Below are 23033 nucleotides of genomic sequence, written 5' to 3' on the forward strand. Positions count from 1 at the left end.
ATGCAAACAACCACAGCTCAATTTACATCATGCTCTTCAAAGCTACATTTCTCAAAATCTTGGGGGTCCCAGGGGTTGGATTTCCAGCGATTGCAAAGTCATCCCTATCCAAAAGATGATACTTTCAAACTTGGGAGGTTTTCCAAGATTTATTTTTATTTTCCCATAGGAATATAGAAAATAATAAACCAATACTGATGCTCACAAAGTCTAATACTGTCTCGCTGACAACAGGACAGGAGGAGTGGTACTGTGCAGTGTATATATACAGGGCAGGAGAAATGACACTGTGCAGTGTATCTATAGATAATAATGCATGTACTGAGAATTACACCAGTATACAGGACAGAAGAAATGGTACTGTGCAGTGTATATATACAGAATAATACAGATACTGAGAATTACACCCTGTATATAGGGCAGGAGAAGTGGTACTGTGTAGTGTATCTATACAGAATAATACAGATACTGAGAATTATACCCAGTATACAGGGCAGGAGAAGTGGTACTGTGCAGTGTATATATACAGAATAATACAGATACTGAGAATTACACCCAGTATACAGGGCAGGAGAAGTGGTACTGTGCAGTGTATATATACAGAATAATACAGATACTGAGAATTACACCCAGTATACAGGGCAGGAGAAGTGGTACTGTGCAGTGTATATATACAGAATAATACAGATACTGAGAATTACACCCAGTATAAAGGACAGGAGACATGGTACTGTGCAGTGTATACATACAGGACAGGAGGAGTGGTACTGTGCAGTGTATACATACAGGACAGGAGGAGTGGTACTGTGCAGTGTATACATACAGGACAGGAGGAGTGGTACTGTCCAGTGTATACATACAGGACAGGAGGAGTGGTACTGTGCAGTGTATGTGCAGCGCCCCAGAGTCCTGGTCGTTGCAGTAATATTGTTCTTCCACCAGGGGGAGTGATATTACGTCTGATGGCAATAAAAGAGATCTTCTTACCAAGTATCACAAACCATACACCACACTTCACACTCCAGACCACCAGGGGGAGCCTTGCTCCTATCTACTAGTGCACTCCTCACAATAGGGTAAAACTGGTGGGCTGGATAGAAAGTTAGTGAGAAGCTGACTGGGCTTTGCCCAGGCAACACCTGTCAGGCAGACAGGGGAAAGGAGGAACATCTGAACTGCAGACAGAGGGTCCCTGACAGGGGTGGGATCCTGTCAGAGGCCTAGATAGAAGGTTACGGAGCTGCGCCTGCCCCACATGTGGCAGCATCTTAAGAAAGGACACAAAGAGAATTGTATTGTAGAGGGTGAGAAACGAAGTCATAGCACAAGGAGCTAAAACCAGAAGAAGTTCTGCCCTGTAATAGGCTGTCTCCTTCTGAGGCGCAGACCCCGGTGGTCGGAACACCGAAGGAGCAACCATCTCCAAGCCTTGCTCCAGAGACCGGCAGGACAGTCAATTCCACGTTGGCAGCCGGACCATATACCCAGGAGGCACGGTGGCAACTGTGGGGGCTGGGGCGTCTCTAGGGTCCCTGTAAAAAGCCTCAGGCCATCAGTCATACGGGTTTGTTCTATCCATACCATCTGGGGGACAGAGAAGAAGACATAACATCTAGAACATCCACAACAGTTGTGAGGACCTTACGGAGAAGCTTAGCAGGGAGGTACTACAACACACAGGTGCTAGAGGAAGGCTACTGATTTCCACCTGGATAAGGGGACTCTGGATTTGTCTTCAGACTGGCTGGACTCTGCCTCCCCTGTGGTCTGTACCCTGGACTGTGGATGCTGAAGCCTTCAGTAAAGGTAAAGAGACTGCAACCTTGTGTCCTCGTTATTCACTGCGCCTTACATCATCCGACATCCATCACCTACACTCTGGTAAGCCCTGGGCACACACTTCACCTGTGGGAAGGTATACCATCTTGCTGCCATAACATCACCCCAGCGGACCCCTAAGCAGCGTCTGTCACCCTGACCGAGTACCACAGGTGGCGTCACGAACATTATCTTATACAAACTTTCCCTTTAAAGACCTTTCCCCCCATTTTCCAACGGACGCCCCTAGGGCCACGGACCGGGTCAGCCACCGTGACATCCCCACTGAGAACCGAAGGGCCCGGCTCCGAGTACCCCATTGCCCTTACGTGGGGGCGATCCATATATACAGGGGATATTAGACGTGATAGTTGCAGTGTATATACTGTATACAGGACAGTAGAAGTGGTACTGATCAGTGTATATACAGAATAATACAGATGCTGAGGTTTAAACTCAGTATTCAGTACAGGAGAAGTGGTACTGTGTAGTGTATATACACAGAATAATATAAAATACAGAAAATTACACCCAGTATACAGGACATGAGAAGTGGTACTGTGTAGTGTATATATACAGAATAATACATGTACTGGGAATAACACCAAGTACACAGGACAGGAGAAGTGGTACTGTGCAGTGTATATATACAGAATTATACTGATACTGAGAATTACACGCAGTGTATAGGACAGGAGAAGTACTGTGCAGTGTATTTTTACAGAATAACACAGATACTGACAAGTACACCCAGTATATAGGACAGGAGAAGTCGAACTGTGCACTGTACATACAGCTCTGGCAAAAATTAAGAGACCACTGCAAAATGTTCAGTTTGTCTGATTTTTCTCTTTATAGGTTGTGAGGTTGTGACCCCTGTTACAGCTAGGGGGTGCTGTTTGTGCTCCCCAGAATGTGCATGCAGACGGATGAAGTCCATAGGTGTGCATGGCAGTCGCAGGTGTAGCTGTGATTGCAATGTGAGGCAGTGACTCATGTCACAGGTAGGGGTCGCTGTGTCTTCTCCCCAGGTTGTGCAGGCAGACGGATGAAGTCCAAAGGTGTGCATGAGTCATGGATTTCCGGTCCGGGTTTTCCTTGTGGCTGAAGGCCACAGGTTTGTGTGTTAAAAACCCTGCAGTAAGAGGTATGGGTCAGTCTGGTGTGTAGAGCAGAGGCCTGCAGAGTGCTGGCTGAGTGCATGGAGGCACAGGCCAGCGGAGCCAGCACCAGGGCAGCTGAATGGCCTGGCACCCGCAGTATACACAGTGATGCAAGTCACCATGGTACTGGTCTCGGATGTGGACAGTCCTGTGCGCGGAGGTGGATGCCCATTGCCCAAAGGAGTCGGATGTGGACAGTCCTCCTGTGCCCGGAGGTTGATGTCCTGTGCATGAAAGAGAAGGATGTGGACAGTACTGTGCCCGTAGGTAGATGTCCTGTGCCCAAAAGAGATCTAGCATGTGTAACGATTGCAAACAGGTAGATATGGTGCCCGACTGATATCCGGAGGATATCCTGGGCTGTGTACAGCTGTGTGAGTAAAGAGACTGTGATACAGCGATGTAGGACAACCACGAAAACTAGTCAGAGGAGGGCTGGCGTGTGTAGTGTCTGCAACATGTAAAGCTGTGTGTTTGGAGACTTTAATATGGCGTGCGGTCGCCCAGGGAAACTGGACAAGGGAAGTCTGGCCTGTTTAAGGACCGCAAATCTAAAGCCATGTGATATGTATTGCTATGAACTGGTGTGAACTGAACACTGATAATATACACTGAAATGATATGCACTTGTGTGTGAAATGGACTTTAACCCCTTTTTATCGGTCGTCCATGACAGCACTACGGAGAGAGGGGATCCGCCCTTCAGGAACAGGAAACCTACAGATACATAAGGGCGGCACCTCTCCCACGCATCAGTTGGTTTCCTGTTCCTGAAGGACAGGATTCCCTGCAGATACGACTTCGTTTCTCCTATCAATACCCAGGCCGGCTGTCCGACCCAGGTAGTGAGGGGGTCTCCTACCTCGGGCAGTGCGGGTCCCTGGAAGCGCCATGGTGGGTCCGGGTAGGGCTCCATGACAGTGAGCGGTGCAGTGTGGAGCGACGTCCGGAGGAGGTCCATCCCCTGTGGTCAGCAGGTGAGTATGTCCCCCCCCCGGGGTCCGCTCACCCCCCTGGGCCTCGGTCTTCCCCACTCTGATCCCCGTCGGTGCGGTGCGGCGCGGCGTCCTGTGTGCTCCTTTCGATTCGGGACCGGAGCTGGGGGTCGGACGCCGGCCTCTGCCGCGGTCACCGCTGGGCTGCGGCCGCGGAAGCGGCGGTGGCGTAGCGGGGGGGTGGCTGAGTGGTCCGGCGGCACCGTTCCCCGGCTTCCGGGCACGTTCCTGAGCTTTCTGCCCGAAACCGGAAGTGACGCGCAGGGGGCGGGGCCAAAACCGGAAGTCAAATGCCGGCCGTTTTTTTTTCTAAAAACGCCACTGTCCTGCATGCGGCGGGGGCGGGGGGGGGGCGTTTGGGTGCAGGGGGGGGTGGAGCAGTGACCTGCAAGTCGGGGGGGTGGATTTGGCCACACACCTGCACTGATTCCGGATCCGGGGGAAGGGCTATTTATAGCCAAACAGAATGCTGCAGCGCTGCTTGTGAGCCCATCTGCAGCTATGGATGAGCCGGAAGCTGCCGTCGGTCTGCTGGAGCAGGAGCAGGACAGATCCTCGGAGAAGTCCCATGCGAACCCCCAGCTGAAGACCCGTGGACGCAGTAACCAGACCAGTCGCAGATCTAAACAGAAGGATCTGGACCGACCCCCCAGTAATCCAGTACCTACCGCTACTGCCTGGGTAAGAGATCTTCGTGAATGTACCCTGATGCAGTCTTTTCCTATGTTTATTTCCGTAGGGGAAAAAAAGCGCTGGTAAAACAAAAAAACAAGGAGTGCGCGCTGTGCGCTTGCCCTTTGCCAGACGCCTACCCTAAGAGGTTTTGTCAGTCGTGTGTACAGCAGACGGTAGGAAATAAATTGATGGGGACTCTGATAGCGGTAGCGCCAGATAAATTACATAGCCTTTTTCTCCGCTCCCATAGGTGGCGGAAGAGTCTCCTGATTTCACATCAAACCTTAGGGAGATTATCAGGAAGGAGGTGAAAGATTCCCTGAAATCCCTGTCCCGGGAGCCTTCCAAAAGAAGAAGGGAGCCTAGCGCCTCAGATTCGGATTCGTCCGCTGGCCCTAGTAGGGAGAATGAGTCAGACGCCTCTGTCTCCTCAGCGTCCTCTTCGGAAGAGGAGTCTAACCAGTTCTGTTTCCCATTGGACCAAATGGACAAACTAATTAAATCAGTTAGATCCACCATGGGGGTGGCTGATGAAAGGCCAGAACTCTCTACACAGGACCTAATGTTTGGCGGTCTAGACCCTAAAAAACGTAGGTCTTTTCCGCTCAATGACAAGGTCCAGAACCTCATCAAAAGGGAATGGAAAAAACCAGAGAAGAAAGGCTCTTTTCCACCTGCCTTTAAACGCAGATATCCCTTTGAGGACCCCATGGTGAATACATGGGATAAGGCGCCGAAATTGGACGCAGCGGTGTCTAAGGCGTCTAAAAAATCATCTATCCCCTTCGACGACATGGCTTCCCTAAAGGATCCTCTCGATAAGAAGGCTGACTCATTCCTTAAAGGGACATGGGAGATGTCGGCGGGTGCCCTGAGACCTGCTGTAGCCGCGACATGTGCAGCCAGATCGATGATGGTCTGGCTGGATCAGCTATGGTCTAAGTTGGAAGGCGGTGTTTCCAGAGATTCTATGTTGAAATTCCTGCCAACAATTCAGAATGCCGCTGCCTTTCTCGCGGACGCATCTGCGGATTCGGCAAGAATGGCGGCTAGGGTGGCCGGACTATCAAACGCAGCACGCAGGGCCCTATGGCTGAAATGTTGGGTCGGGTGACCTTCAATCCAGATCCCGTCTGTGCTCTATCCCATGCGAAGGGGAATACCTGTTTGGTCCAGTCCTAGACGAACTGCTGGAGAAAGCTGGAGACGAGAAGAAAAAGTTTCCCAATCTACCAACTACCTCTTACAGGCGTCCCTTCGCAGGGAAGAGATTCTTTCGGAGGAGACCAGCCAGAGACCAGAGCAGATGGGATGAGAAAAAGAAGAAAGGTACTGGATTTATGTTTGGAGGTGGAGGACGTCAGGAGCCATCCCGTGAGGTCAAAAAACCACCCCAATGACTAGTCGCCCCGGTGGGAGGTAGACTATCTGCCTTCTACCCGGCCTGGTCCAAAATCTCCAGTAGTGATTGGATTTTGGGGTTAATAGCTACGGGTCTGCGGCTAGAGTTCTCTTCCATCCCTCAGAACTTCTTCAGAGTTACCCCACTCAGGTCCTCTCCAGCAGAACAGGCGGCCCTGGAAGCAGAAGTTCACGACCTGCTCAATTAGAATGTCCTGTCAGAGGTTCCAGAAGGAGAACAGGGTAGAGGATTCTACTCTCCTCTATTCCTAATAAGTAAACCTGATGGCTCCTTCAGAACAATTATTAACCTTAGGGCTCTTAATATTTTCCTGACCGTCCAATCATTTAAGATGGAAACTATTAACACCGCAATAAAGCTACTGTTTAAAAACTGCTTTATGGTAGTATTGGATTTGAAGGACGCCTATTACCATATCCCTATTTATGCAGGTCACCAACGATACCTGAGGGTGGCGGTAAGGTTGGATGGGGTAATCAGACACTTCCAGTATAGGGCCCTCCCCTTTGGTATATCGGTCGCCCCTCGAGTGTTTACCAAAGTTATGGCGGAAGTTATGGCACACCTGCATGAGTCCAATATTCTAATAACCCCCTACCTGGACGATCTCCTTATCGTAGGTAAAACGGCGGATCACTGTCTGGAACAGTTACATAAAGTGATGTCTGCTCTGGAGCGTCTGGGGTGGATGCTAAATGTTAAAAAATCACGCTTACAGCCCATGACGGTGCAGCGATTTTTAGGCCTGACCCTGGATTCCCAGGTTCAGGAATGCCGTTTGCCTCTTGAGAAATTTGATCGCCTGCACCTTCAGGTGCTGAATGCCTCTAAAAACCCCACCATGTCCCTTAGAAGAGCCATGTCTCTGTTGGGCTCTCTCTCGTCCTGTATTCCAGCGGTCCGATGGGCCCAGTATCATACGAGGATACTTCAGGGCGAGGTGCTGTTACAACAAAAAAGGTTGGGGGGATGTCTGGAGAGCCTGATGACCCTATCCCAAGACGCTATTATGTCCCTCGGATGGTGGCTAGACCAAGAGAACCTGTCCACAGGGGTCCCCTGGGAATATAATGTAACTCGTATAGTCACCTCGGCCGCTAGCCCTTCTGGGTGGGGGGCTCACATGGGGGATACGTTGGTCCAGGGGCTTTGGGATCGGGATCAGATAGAAATGTCTTCCAACCTAAAGGAGTTAACGGCTGTGGAACAGGCAGTTAAATCACTCCTTGTCTATCTACAGGGCCACCACGTGCGGGTATTCTCGGACAATCGGGTCGCCGTGGCGTACATAAATCACCAAGGCGGAACTCGTTCCAAATCCCTAATGTGCGTAGCAGATCGTCTATTCCATCTAGCAGAGCAACATCTTCTCTCATTGACGGCTCTTCACATAAGAGGGGCAGAAAACACTACGGCGGATTTCTTAAGCCGCAACACATTGAGGCATGGAGAGTGGTCCCTGAACGACTCCATCTTCAACCTCATTGTGGAAAGATGGGGTCAACCAGAGGTAGACCTGTTTGCCACAAAAGAAAACAGGAAAGTGGCACAATTCTGCTCTCTCAACCCCAGAGAAAATCCTCTGTCAGTAGACCCCCTCCTCATAGACTGGAACTTCAGGCTAGCCTACACCTTTCCTCCCCTGTCTCTACTTCCTCTGGTGGTGAGGAAAATCAGGAAGGACAAAGCCACAGTAATAATAATTGCCCCCTTCTGGCCCAGAGGGACGTGGTTTCCATGCCTGAGGGCTATGTCGATATCCGACCCATGGGTCTTGCCAGACATCCCGGATCTCCTATCCCAGGGCCCAGTCTACCATCCTCGGGCGGTTGGCCTTCATCTGACGGCGTGGATTTTGAGCGGGCGCTGTTAAAGGATAGGGGGTTCTCTCCGGGCCTCATTAACACTCTGCTGAAGAGCAGAAAAATAATCACCACAAAGATTTATGTTAGGATCTGGAAGAAGTTCCTTCAAAACTCGGGGGTAATAGCTGGTCAGTCAATACCAATAGACCAGATTTTAGAATTCTTACAGAAGGGGTTGGATATGGGGTTATCCCCAAATACACTTAAAGTGCAGGTATCAGCCTTAGGGGCCCTCTTTGGCTGCAACATTGCTGAGAATCACTGGGTCAGCAGATTCATCAGAGCGACAAAACGGTCTAGGCCAATGGTGAAGAATAGGGTCATGCCATGGGACCTGAACCTAGTCCTCTCGGCCATGACAGAGGCCCCATTTGAGCCAATTGCATCAGCCTCTATTAAAAATATATCCCTTAAAGTAGACTTCCTGGTGGCCCTAACATCGGCGCGTAGGATAGGCGACATCCAAGCATTATCCAGGGTTCCCCCTTACATGCAGCTTAGGGATGATAGAGTGATACTATCCTCTGATCCAGCATATCTTCCTAAAGTAGTGTCCAGGTTCCACAGAACACAGGAAATAGTTCTTCCATCTTTCCTCCCCAATCCTACTAACGATAAGGAAAGGAAGCTACACACTTTAGATGTAAAAAGATGTATCCTGGAATATCTGGCAGTAACTGATCCCTGGAAGATAGATAACGCCCTATTCGTGTCCTATCAGGGTAGTAGGAAGGGTCACAGGGCATCAAAATCTACTTTAGCTAGATGGATCAGGGAGGCTATCTCGCTGGCATACATCTCAAAGGGCAAGCCGGCGCCTGAAGGTCTGAAAGCGCATTCCACTAGAGCTATGGCGGCTTCGTGGGCGGAAAGATTGGAGGTGTCGATCGACCAAATTTGTAAGGCTGCTACTTGGTCTTCCCCACACACATTCTACAACCATTATAGATTGAACTTGGGTGCCTCTTCTGACCTTTCTTTTGGTGTAAGGGTGCTGCAAGCTGTAGTCCCTCCCTAGTTAGTTACTCTCTGTAATTCTCTCCGTAGTGCTGTCATGGACGACCGATAAAGTCTTAGTTACTCACCGGTTAATGGTGTTTTTCAGAGTCCATGACAGCACCTGTACATACCCTCCCGTCTTCTTAAGTTCTGGGTGTACACCTCTTCCTTTATTTATATAATTCACGGGTAGTGAATAGTTAGATATTGTATCATTGTTTATTATGTATGCTATTAACCTTGGTGGTCCTCTTGTGCTCTGTAAACCAACTGATGCGTGGGAGAGGTGCCGCCCTTATGTATCTGTAGGTTTCCTGTTCCTGAAGGGCGGATCCCCTCTCTCCGTAGTGCTGTCATGGACTCCGAAAAACACCGTTAACCGGTGAGTAACTAAGACTACCCCCAAGGGTGGTTTGCACGTTAATGACCGGGCCAATTTTTACAATTCTGACCACTGTCCATTTATGAGGTTACAACTCTGGAAAGCTTCAACGAATCCCGGTGATTCTGACATTGTTTTCTCGTGACATATTGTACTTCATGGTAGTGGTAAAATTTCTTTGATATTACCTGCGTTTATTTGTGAAAAAATGGAAATTTGGCGAAAATTTTAAAAATTTCGCAATTTTCAAACTTTGAATTTTTATACAATTAAATCACAGAGATAGGTCACACAAAATACTTAATAAGTAACATTTCCCACATGTCTACTTTACATCAGCACAATTTTGGAAACAAAATTTTTTTTTGTTAGGGAGCTATAAGGGTTAAAAGTTGACAAGCAATTTCTCATTTTTACACCATTTTTTTTAAGGGACCACATCTCATTTGAAGTCATTTTGAGGGGTCTATATGATAGAAAATACCCAAGTGTGACACCATTCTAAAAACTGCACCCTTCAAGGTGCTCAAAACCACATTCAAGAAGTTTATTAACCTTTCAGGTGTTTCACAGGAATTTTTGGAATGTTTAAATAAAAATGAACATTTAACTTTTTTACACAAAAAATTTACTTCAGCTCCAATTTGTCTTATTTTACCAAGGGTAACAGGAGAAAATGGACCCCAAAAGTTGTTGTACAATTTGTCCTGAGTACGCCGATACCCCATATGTGGGGGTAAACCACTGTTTGGGCACATGGCAGAGCTCGGAAGCGAAGGAGCGCCATTTGACTTTTCAATGCAAAATTGACTGGAATTGAGATGGAACGCCATGTTGCGTTCGGAGAGCCACTGATGTGCCTAAACATTGAAACTCTCCACAAGTGACACCATTTTGGAAAGTAGACCCCCTAAGGAACTCATCTAGATGTGTTGTGAGAGCTTTGAACCCCCAAGTGTTTCACTACAGTTTATAATGCAGAGCCGTGAAAATAAAAATTCATTTTTTTCCCCACAAAAACTATTTTTTTAGCCCCCAGTTTTGTATTTTCCCAAGAGTGACAGGAGAAATTGGACCAAAAAGTTGTTGTTCAATTTGTCCTGAGTATGCTGATACCCCATATGTGGGGAGGAACCACCGTTTGGGTGCATGGGAGAGCTCGGAAGGGAAGGAGCGCCATTTGGAATGTAGACTTAGATTGAATGGTCTGCAGGCGTCACGTTGCATTTGCAGAGCCCCTAATGTACCTAAACCATAGAAACCCCCCACAAGTGACCCCATATTGGAAACTAGACCCCCCAAGGAACTTATCTAGATGTGTTGTGAGAACTTTGAACCCCCAAGTGTTTCATTACAGTTTATAACGCAGAGCCGTGAAAATAAAAAATCCTTTTTTTCCACAAAAATTATTGTTTAGCCCCCAGTTTTGTATTTTTCCAAGGGAAACAGAGTAAATTGAACCCCAAAAGTTGTTGTCCAATTTGTCCTGAGTACGCTGATACCCAATATGTGAGGGGAACCACCGTTTGGGCGCATGGCAGAGCTCGGAAGGGAAGGAGCGCCATTTGGAATGCAGACTTAGATGGATTGGTCTGCAGGCGTCACATTGCATTTGCAGAGCCCCTGATGTAACTAAACAGTAGAAACCCCCCATATGTGACCCCATATTGGAAACTAGACCCCCCAATGAACTTATCTAGATGTGTTGTGAGAACTTTGAACAAACAAGTGCTTCACTACAGTTTAAAACGCAGAGCCGTGAAAATAAAAAATATTTTTTTTTACACAAAAATAATTTTTTAGCCCCCAGTTTTGTATTTTCCCAAGGGTACCAGGAGAAATTGGACACCAAAAGTTGTTGTCCAATGTGTCCTGAGTACGCTGATACCCCATATGTTGGGGTAAACCCCTGTTTGTGCGCACGGGAGAGCTCGGAAGGGAAGGAGCACTGTTTTACTTTTTCAACGCAGAATTGGCTGGAATTGAGATCGGATGCAATGTCATGTTTGGAGAGCCCCTGATGTGCCTAAACAGTGGAAACCCCCCAATTATAACTGAAACCCTAATCCAAACACACCCCTAACCCTAATCTCAACTGTAACCCTAACCACACCCCTAACCCTGACACACCCCTAACCCCAACCTTATTCCCAACCGTAAATGTAATCCAAACGCAAACTTTAGCCCCAACCCTAACTTTAGCCCCAACCCTAACCCTAACTGTAGCCCTAACCCTAGCCCTAACCCTAACCCTAGCCCTAACCCTAACCCTAGCCCTAACCCTAACCCTAGCCCTAACCCTAGCCCTAACCCTAATGGGAAAATGGAAATAAATAAATTTTTTACATTTTTTAATTTTACGTAACAAAGGGGGTGATGAAGGGGGGTTTGATTTACTATTTATAGTGCATTTTCTAGTGGATTTTTGATTGGCAGCCGTTACACACTAAAAGACTCTTTTTATTGCAAAAAATGTTTTTTGCGTTACCACATTTTGAGTGCTATAATTTTTCCATATTTTGGTCCACAGAGTCATGTGAGGTCTTGTTTTTTGCGGGACGAGTTGATGTTTTTATTGGTAACATTTTCGGGCACGTGACTTTTTTTGATCGCTTTTTATTCCGATTTTTGTGAGGCAGAATGACCAAATACCAGCTATTCATGAATTTCTTTTTTGGGGGGGCGTTTATACCGTTCCGCATTTGGTAAAATGGATAAAACAGTTTTATTCTTTGGGTCAGTATGATTACAGCGATACCTCATTTATATTTTTTTATGTTTTGGCGCTTTTATACTATAAAAACTATTTTATAGAAAAAATAATTATTTTTGCATCGCTTTGTTCTGAGGACTATAACTTTTTTATTTTTTCGCTGATGATGCTGTATGGCAGCTCGTTTTTTTGCGGGACAAGATGACGTTTTCAGCGGTACCATGGTTATTTTTTTCTGTCTTTTTGATCGCATGTTATTCCACTTTTTGTTCGGCGGTATGATAATAAAGCGTTGTTTTTTGCCTCGTTTTTTTATTTTACGGTGTTCACTGAAGGGGTTAACTAGTTGGACAGTTTTATAGGTCGGGTCGTTACGGACGCGGCGATACTAAATAAGTGTACTTTTATTGTTTTGTTTTTTTTATTTAGCTAAAGGAATGTATTTATTGGAACAATATTTTTTTATTATTATTATTTATTTAGGAATTATATTTTTTTTTACACAAGTAATTTTTTTTTTACATTTTTACTTTGCCCCATGGGGGGGCATCACAGTAAAGTGACAGATCGCCGATCTGACACTTTGCTGTGCACTGTGTCAGATCGGCGATCTGACGTGCACAGCTCCAGGCTTCTCGGCGCCTGCTCTGAGCAGGCGCTGTGAAGCCACCTCCCTGCAGGACCCAGATGCAGCCCCGCGGACATTTTGGATCCGGGGCCTGCAAGGAGGAGACGCTCGGTACAAGGTGAGCACATCGCCTTGTAACGATCGTCTCAGGGAAGCATGCAGGGAGCCCCCTCCCTGCACGATGCTTCCCTATACCACCGGAACATGTTTGATCGCAGTGTGCCGGGGGTTAATGTGCCGGGGGCGGTCCGTGACCGCTCCTGGCACATAGTGCCGGATGTCAGCTGCGATAGTCAGCTGACACCCGGCCGGAATCGGCCGCGCTCCCCCCGTGAGCGCAGCCGATCGCGCTGGACGTACTATTCCGTCCTTGGGAAGTAGGGCCCACCCCACATGGACGGAATAGTACGTCCAATGACAGAAAGGTTTTAATGCTGTGAGGAAACACATTAAAGGGACTTTGTGTTGAAACTTTGTGGGTCACTGCCTTTTCACTGCATACGATGCTACTGCAGCCTTACAAGGTATATTTTTCAGTAAAATGTAAATTGTTCTTTTAGTCTATAAACTTCTGACAACATGTCTCCAAATTTCCAAGCAATAAATTTATTTTTTCTGAAAAGGAGAAATGGTCAAAATTTAAAAAAAAAACTGTGCTTTCAGGCCTCAAATAATGCAAAGAAAACAAGTTCATAATCCTCTAGAAAGAACAATACTAAAGTTTTAACTTAACAAAAAGAAAGAACACACCGGCGCTCCCAGAGGAGTATGCTAGAAAGCTGCAGGTGCCTCAACAGTTACTGTGCTCAATCTGTCATAAATAAAAGGATTCAAAATAAATAAATAAAGACACCGCGCTAACTATATGTAGGAGCGATAAAATAAAATGAGGAAGTGAACATAGAACAAAAATAATGAAGGAGAATCAATAAACGGTGGGTATAACCTAATAGAGGATACTGGTGATCAATGGTACAATTTTCAGCAATAACACAATACGGGTGTCACACAGAGTAATTGAATGCTCCTATGTCAACATACACCAAGCCAACACGAGGTATCCTGTTGCCGCAATCTGTCAATGGGACAGAAGTCTCAGTGAAGATATAAATGTGTGGCGGATATATGAGTGAGTAAAATTAACAAGCCGCGCACTTACTAGTAATAGTGTAGTTGTGGTGGAGGCGCTGGCACTGTGTAAAGCTGAGCAGGATCACCAGCGTTCCGGACATCCAATGGTGGGCGGACCAAAAGGCAGCGTGGGGCGGCAGAGACACCTGTGAGTGTGGGGAGCGTCCTCCCTAGTCGGTGCCTGACTGCCGCGCACCTGAGACGCCGCTGGCCCGCGCACGTGGGCCGGAAGGGAACCGCTGCAGAGCGGTAACAGAGGGGGCGGCCTAATCTGGGTGACGTCACCTAGATAGCAAGAGAAGGAGTAGAGGACGGATGCCGCACAGGACCAAAAACTGCCTACGCGTTTCAAAGGTCTCCGGACCTTCTTCGTCAGGGCTAAAGGTCCCGGCAGTCCTCTGCTCCTTATATAGACACTAATACTCCAAGAAAAGAAGGGGGGGGGCGCACAGACGCACCTCCATTTAAACAACTACAAAAATATCTGTCCCATACCTGAATATACATAAGAAAAAACTTTTATATATGTGCAGAATAGTGTGCTGTCCATAAAAAGGGGGCCAAATGTGCCTTCAGCTAAAAAATCTTTATTCAATAAAAACAGATAAAAACCTGTAAAAAACAGGAAATGGATTAAAAATAGATATCAGTGGATAAAAACATGCGAAAAAAGTACATAAAAATGGTAACTAAGGAAAAAGGGAGGGGGGGGAAGGGAAAAAGGAAAAAGAAGGGGGGGGGGGAAATACAAGAAGTATGAACTAAGGCGGGGGAGGACACCAGAGAAGGGAGGAAAAATATGATATAAGGGGAAAGGGGAGGAGGGGGCGGGCTAAAGGCAACTCGGGAGTATTAAAAGCCAGACACTTAACTAAAAGCATATAACTCAACCTCATAGTTCAAGCCTCTAGGGGCTAAAGTATCGAGCATAAAAATCCACCTAGACTCAATACGTGACATTGATTTGATGTAATCGCCACCCCTCCAACTCATCTGCACCCCCTGAATGCCGCAAAAGGTCAGTCCTTTTGTAGACCGCCCATGATGTTCTTTAAAGTGTCTCGACAGGGGGTGGCCTACAAAACCCTTTTCTATGTTGTTAAAGTGTTCCTTGAGCCGGTCCATAAGTCTACGTTTAGTCCGGCCCACGGAGATTTTGTTGCAGGGGCATTTAATTAAATAGATCACCCCTGATGACCAGCATGATAGGCTGTCTTTAATTGGAAATTCACGAGTGCCTTCTGAATTATAGACTTTGAGTTGTTTAATTTTCCTAAAATTTGTGCGTACGCAACAGGAGCAGGTGCCACAAGGTATAAAGCCCGGATTTTTTATGTTTATTCTTTTAGTGGCACCTTTTCTAGTAGTCGGAGCTATCATATTTCCGATTGTTCGTGATTTTCTGAAAATGAACCTAGGGTGTTGGGGTAATAGGGAGCTTAGATTGAAAATTCTTTGGGTCGAGGGGGGTTATTACTTTCTTTTTGGAGAGTTTCCCCCCCCTCTTACCTCTTTTAGTCTTGGAATATTTACCCGAAAAAAATCCCGATTGATGGTAGTTTGTGAGTTAGACCCTCTCCCTCTATTAGATAGGAGACTAGGGATTCTTTTGGGATTTTTATTAGTAATACTGGTGTTACTAGTGCCTGATCCCGGCCTTCTAATGGGCTTAAATGTTTTCTGAGAGATAGAGGTTCTCATCTGTCTCCCATTTGTAGTAGTGTGTGTATTAGATGTATTAATTTGACTTGGTCCAGGCAATTCATCCCTTCCTAAAGTATCATTGTTGTCCTCGACTGAGGGTAGTTGAGCATATCTATTAGATAAAACAGAAATCAATTTTTTAGATTTGAGTATTTTTATTGAAGGTAACCAAGTGCTAACCAAGTGCCATCGTAAAACCGTAGATTCTAATGGTTTTATTGATATTAACAGCTGCCACCTTCCGATCTGGTTGACCAACATTCCCAAAGGTCAGTTTACCCGACTAAGACGGAACTGTACTAAAATACAGGACTACGAAACTGAGGCTGAGCACCTAACGGGTAAATTTCTGGAAAAAGGCTACCCCAAGGACCTAATTGAGGCAGCCAACAAAGAGGTACATGAAACACCTAGATACTCCCTCATACATAAAACTAGGAATATACCTGCCCTTGGGGGCATCATAGAGCAAATCAATCAGTTACCCCTTATTACGCAGTATCACCATGGGCATAGACAATTTACTAAAATCATACGTAAGCACTGGCCTACCCTCCAACTAGATAAAGTTATAGGTGAACTATTACCCCAACACCCTAGGTTCATTTTCAGAAAATCACAAACAATCGGAAATATGATAGCTCCGACTACTAGAAAAGGTGCCACTAAAAGAATAAACATAAAAAATCCGGGCTTTATACCTTGTGGCACCTGCTCCTGTTGCGTACGCACAAATTTTAGGAAAATTAAACAACTCAAAGTCTATAATTCAGAAGGCACTCGTGAATTTCCAATTAAAGACAGCCTATCATGCTGGTCATCAGGGGTGATCTATTTAATTAAATGCCCCTGCAACAAAATCTACGTGGGCCGGACTAAACGTAGACTTATGGACCGGCTCAAGGAACACTTTAACAACATAGAAAAGGGTTTTGTAGGCCACCCCCTGTCGAGACACTTTAAAGAACATCATGGGCGGTCTACAAAAGGACTGACCTTTTGCGGCATTCAGGGGGTGCAGAGGAGTTGGAGGGGTGGCGATTACATCAAATCAATGTCACGTATTGAGTCTAGGTGGATTTTTATGCTCGATACTTTAGCCCCTAGAGGCTTGAACTATGAGGTTGAGTTATATGCTTTTAGTTAAGTGTCTGGCTTTTAATACTCCCGAGTTGCCTTTAGCCCGCCCCCTCCTCCCCTTTCCCCTTATATCATATTTTTCCTCCCTTCTCTGGTGTCCTCCCCCGCCTTAGTTCATACTTCTTGTATTCCCCCCCCCCTTCTTTTTCCTTTTTCCCTTCCCCCCCTCCCTTTTTCCTTAGTTACCATTTTTATGTACTTTTTTCGCATGTTTTTATCCACTGATATCTATTTTTAATCCATTTCCTGTTTTTTACAGGTTTTTATCTATTTTTATTGAATAAATATTTTTTAGTTGAGGGCACATTTGGCCCCCTTTTTATGGACAGCACACTATTCTGCACATATATAAAAGTTTTTTCTTATGTATATTCAGGTATGGGACAGATATTTTTGTAGTTGTTTAAATGGAGGTGCGTCTGTGCGCCCCCCCCCCTTCTTTTCTTGGAGTATTAGTGTCTATATAAGGAGCAGAGGACTGCCGGGACCTTTAGCCCTGACGAAGAAGGTCCGGAGACCTTTGAAACGCGTAGGCAGTTTTTGGTCCTGTGCGGCATCCGTCCTCTACTCCTTCTCTTGCTATCTAGGTGACGTCACCCAGATTAGGCCGCCCCCTCTGTTACCACTCTGCAGCGGTTCCCTTCCGGCCCATGTGCGCGGGCCAGCGGCGTCTCAGGTGCGCGGCAGTCAGGCACCGACTAGGGAGGACGCTCCCCACACTCACAGGTGTCTCTGCCGCCCCACGCTGCCTTTTGGTCCGCCCACCATTGGATGTCCGGAACGCTGGTGATCCTGCTCAGCTTTACACAGTGCCAGCGCCTCCACCACAACTACACTATTACTAGTAAGTGCGCGGCTTGTTAATTTTACTCACTCATATATCCGCCACACATTTATATCTTCACTGAGACTTCTGTCCCATTGACAGATTGCGGCAACAGGATACCTCGTGTTGGCTTGGTGTATGTTGACATAGGAGCATTCAATTACTCTGTGTGACACCCGTATTGTGTTATTGCTGAAAATTGTACCATTGATCACCAGTATCCTCTATTAGGTTATACCCACCGTTTATTGATTCTCCTTCATTATTTTTGTTCTATGTTCACTTCCTCATTTTATTTTATCGTTCCTACATATAGTTAGCCCGGTGTCTTTATTTATTTATTTTGAAAGTTTTAACTTAGGAAGAGTTCAAAAATCAATATTTTGTGGAATAGCCATGATTTTTAATCACAGCTTTCATGCATCTTGGCATGCTTTCCACCAGTCTGTCACACTGCTTCTGGCGCAAAAATTTAAGCAGTTCGTCTTTGATGGCTTGTGACTATCCATCAACCTCTTGATTACATTCCAGAGGTTTTCAATGGGGTTCAGGTCTGGAGATTGGGCTACTCATAACAGGGTTTTATGTGGTTGCAGCGCCCCAGAGTCCTGGTCGTTGCAGTACTGTGGCTCCGCCACTATGGGGAGCCATGGTGCGTCCGATGGCACTGAAGGAGTTCATCTGATCAGGTATCACAGACACCAATACATTTCACAGCTGGGCCTCCGGGGGGAGCTAAGGGTTCTATTCATTAGGCCACTCCCCACCATAGTGGGTAAACTGGGGGTCAGGCAGGAAGTTAGATCAGAAAGCTGACTGGGTTGGAACCAGGCAACACCTTGTGGCAGAGGGTGTTGCAGGGGAAGATACAGTAGGGTCTCTGTCAGGGGTGGGATCCTGACAGAGGCTTGGCAACTTGAACGAACGTAACGGGACCGTGCCTGCTCCGGGTAGCGGCGGTGCCCAAGGAAGGATTAGAAGAGAGATAGATTGTGCTGAGTGAGAAACGAGATCACGCAAAAGGAGAAATACCAGTAGGAGTCGTGCTGTAAGACCGAAGCAACATCCTACTGAGGCGCACTACCGGTGGCCGGAACGCCGAGGGAGTATCATAACATTCAGCTTCAAGCAATACTCCAAACAGCGGCAGGGCAATCAGTCTAAGGCGGGCTGTCTAACTTAAATCACCTATGCAGTCTTGGGGGGCAACTTGTGGAGAGGGGCGACTCTAGGGTCCTGGAAGAGCTCCGAGCCTACCCGTCAAACGGGTGCCGTCCCAACCAGAACACCAGGGAGGGACGGAGGATTAGCAGAACATCATCTAATCGAGTTGTGAGGGAACTTAAGAAACAGACAACAGTTGTGGGGACTTTCCGTAAGCACAGCAGGGAAGGACCACAACACATAGCGCTAGAAGGAAGGCACCGATTTCCACCAGTGAGGAGAACTCTGGAGGTGCCATTGGACCGGCCGGACTTGCGCAGCCTGGTGACCTGTGCTCTGGACTGAGGACCCAGAGGCCTTCAGTAAAGAGGTAAAGAGACTGCAACCTGGTGTCCTCATTATTTACCGCACCCTGCACCCCACAACTGCACCATTATCTCCATCCGTCACATCTTTCACTGTGTGCCCCTCGGCAGGGTCACGGGCTGGGCCTAGCCACCGTGACAAACCCAGAGCAGAGACTCACAGGCCCGGTTGTCATGGTTCTCAATGGCAAGAGACCGTAGTAAAGCATACAAAAGGACTAGCTCTTGGAAGATGGGAACTCGAGCTGACTGTGAGCTAAACCTACCGCACAACTAACAGTGGCCGGGTAGCGTGCCTACGTTTTATCCCTAGACGCCCAGCGCCAGCCGGAGGACTGACTGACCCTAGCAGAGGAAAATACAGACCTGGCTTACCTCTAGAGAAATTTTCCCCAAAAGGCAGACAGTAGCCCCCACATATATTGTCGGTGATTTTAGAGGAAATTGACATACGAAGTATGAAGATAGGTTTAGCAAATTGAGGTCCGCTTACTAGATAGTAGGAAGACAGAAAAGGGAGCTTCACAGTCAGCTGAAAACCCTTTCAAAACACCATCCTGAAATTACTTTAAGACTCTAATATCAACTCATGACACCAGAGTGGCAATTTCAGCTCACAAGAGCTTCCAGCCTCAGAAATATTCAAACACAGAGAACTGGAACAAAAATGCAAAAACAATCTTAGGACTACAAGTCCAACTTAGCTGATAGTAGTCTAGGAGCAGGAACATGCAACAGAAAGGCTTCTGGTAACATTGTTGGCCGGCATAGAAATGACTGAGGAGCAAGGCTAAATAGAAACTCCCACATCCTGATGAAAACAGGTGAACAGAGGAGATGAAGCACACAAGTTCAGTACCACCAGTAACCACCGGGGGAGCCCAGAAACCAAATTCACAACACCCGGTACCGGGTACCCCTCGGCCCTGCGGCAGTGGGGGCGCTTCAAACTTGGCGTCACGAACAGGATCTACTTAAGCCTGAAAAATCAGGTCATGTGTGCCTTGGAACTGTGATTTATCGTGCTTGGACTGTACTTTATTGCAAGGACTGTGCTGCGCCATTTACCGCCAAAATCCGCTGCCATTACAGCGCCACGAGGAGCGCAGGAGAAGAAGAAGGGCGTGGAAGTGGGCGTGAACAAACTGAAGAGCGCGAAAGACAATGGCCGCCCAGTCTAAATATTTCAGCACCGTGAGGACGTGTCCGTCAGCAGCCGAGATCCGCCTCCTAATCCTCAATGGAGGGCGGAGACAACGAAAACGAAACCGCCCACGAAGGAGAGAGCGGGAAAAGGACCAGGAAGAAGAAGTCAGCGACATGGAGGACGCCATGGTCAGCCGCCAGGAGCCGGAGCGTGGGGTCGGAGCCGAGGACTCCCCCAGCTACCCGGAGAGGCACCGCAGCCAGACCTCCACAGTTGACGCTGACCTCCTGCAGACCGGAGCGGACGAGCTGATCCACCAACTCCTGCAGACGCAGCTGAGCACTGAGGCCGGGTGGAAGAAGACCAACATCGGGAGCCTCACCAGACATCTGTCGGCAGCCTCATCTGGTCCGGAGCAAGAAAGAAGTTCCAGCGCGCCGAAGCCAGAAAGCAAGGCTCTGCCGGAAAGCGAGATGCTGCAAACGGAGATGACAACGCCGCAGCGCAAGGCCCCGCAACCAGACCCCAGCGGAGGCGGAGCAGACCGGCACCGGAGGGACCACGTCTCAAGCAGGTATGAAGGACGACCCTGCCCTGACGACCGACACTACTCCAGTGACTGCTAGTGCCACAGCTGCTGATTCCGTTCCAGTCACTGATCTTGCAGCAGCCGCTACCTCTGCTGCAGCAAATGCCCATACTCAAGCTGCGTGGACCTCCATCGCTGAGCATGATTTAACTGTACATGAAAGACGGATTAACGGCGTTTGTCCAGCACTGGGTGTAACCCTGGACCTCACTTTGCCCAAGCCAAGAAGGGTTAAGTGCCAGGTGCAGCCCTGGAAGCCGTCCCACTAAACCTCGGAAACCTGAAACTGTACATAGTTAACTGTTTCCCTGCTTTTTGCTGCTTTAAACCCGACTAGGGTTAACTCTTAAAGGGATCCCTTTGTTTACCCGGGATCCCTTCCTTTGCTTTTGTTTCCTCATTGTTGAAAAGAACTGCTGAATCATGAACAGTGCATGATCCGAACTTCTTGTATATAGTTTGCACCTTATTAAAGGCGCTCCCTACTGGTTTTACTTAAAGAAGGACTCTTTGTGAAGATACCACACTGGAACCTTTGCTGAGTATGGACTGGTAGCTTGAGAAGGCATGCTACCTCATAGAGACTTGGTCCCCTCTTAAAGGGGATGTTCATTTGTTACGCTTAAAATGTGATATTGCTTAAGATAGGAAGCAATAATGTCTTGACCAAAGAAAGAGATGATAATGTTTACATGAGAAAGTTATATGTATTTAATTAGTTAAATGTGAAGAAATACTGATGATGTGCTCTGAGAAGAAAAAGGTGAAAGATAGAAGAAGGATGCAGTGGGCCCGTAGGGATAGACGTGGTGTCCAGCATGCATGAAAGGAAGAAAGATAATGAGAAGGCTTAATGTTCAATAGAAAATGTTTTTGATAATGCTGATAGATAGTTAGGATAGAAGGTAAACCCTGAGTCCTCATAGGAGTCATGTAGAGATGACTTAGTGCTCTTAAACTGAAAGTAATGTTATGTTCTATACTGTGTATAGTAGTTGAAAAGGCAGTAGGCCCTGGCTGAACGGGGCGGTCCTGTAACTGAAAGGAGAGGCAGTAGGTCTGGTGCCGATAGGACAGGCGGTCCTGCAGATTTAAAGAAGGAGAATGAGAAAGTTAAATTGCCTTATAATGTGATTATAGGAAGGTCTTTAGTGGATTTAGAGTGTAAGTCCTTAAAGGCAATGTTAAATTATTGTCCAACAATTTTGCACTTAGTAGAATACCCGGTTGGGTAACAGGAGTTATTTATAGCCTGTAATTTATAATGTTAACCATGTTTGTAACGTTCAAGTGTCCTTACCTCCCATAAAGGGAAGCCTGTTCAAGTATACTTATTGTTATTACACTCAACGAAACTGTATGTCTTTTTGCTAACTTGTATTGTTGTTTACTTCCCAGTCCCGGAGTACTGTGTTTAACCAGGGGGGAGTGCAGCGCCCCAGAGTCCTGGTTGTTGCAGTACTGTGGCTCCGCCACTATGGGGAGCCATGGTGCGTCCGATGGCACTGAAGGAGTTAATCTGATCAGGTATCACAGACACCAATACATTTCACAGCTGGGCCTCCGGGGGGAGCTAAGGGTTCTATTCATTAGGCCACTCCCCACCATAGTGGGTAAACTGGAGGTCAGGCAGGAAGTTAGATCAGAAAGCTGACTGGGTTGGAACCAGACAACACCTTGTGGCAGAGGGTGTTGCAGGGGAAGATACAGTAGGGTCTCTGTCAGGGGTGGGATCCTGACAGAGGCTTGGCAACTTGAACGAACGTAACGGGACCGTGCCTGCTCCGGGTAGCGGCGGTGCCCAAGGAAGGATTAGAAGAGAGATAGATTGTGCTGAGTGAGAAACGAGATCACGCAAAAGGAGAAATACCAGTAGGAGTCGTGCTGTAAGACCGAAGCAACATCCTACTGAGGCGCACTACCGGTGGCCGGAACGCCGAGGGAGTATCATAACATTCAGCTTCAAGCAATACTCCAAACAGCGGCAGGGCAGTCAGTCTAAGGCGGGCTGTCTAACTTAAATCACCTATGCAGTCTTGGGGGGCAACTTATGGAGAGGGGCGACTCTAGGGTCCCGGAAGAGCTCCGAGCCTACCCGTCAAACGGGTGCCGTCCCAACCAGAACACCAGGGAGGGACGGAGGATTAGCAGAACATCATCTAATCGAGTTGTGAGGGAACTTAAGAAACAGACAACAGTTGTGGGGACTTTCCGTAAGCACAGCAGGGAAGGACCACAACACATAGCGCTAGAAGGAAGGCACCGATTTCCACCAGTGAGGAGAACTCTGGAGGTGCCATTGGACC

Source organism: Ranitomeya variabilis, chromosome 3 (assembly GCF_051348905.1).
Source record: "Ranitomeya variabilis isolate aRanVar5 chromosome 3, aRanVar5.hap1, whole genome shotgun sequence".
NCBI classification, from domain to species: domain Eukaryota; kingdom Metazoa; phylum Chordata; class Amphibia; order Anura; family Dendrobatidae; genus Ranitomeya; species Ranitomeya variabilis.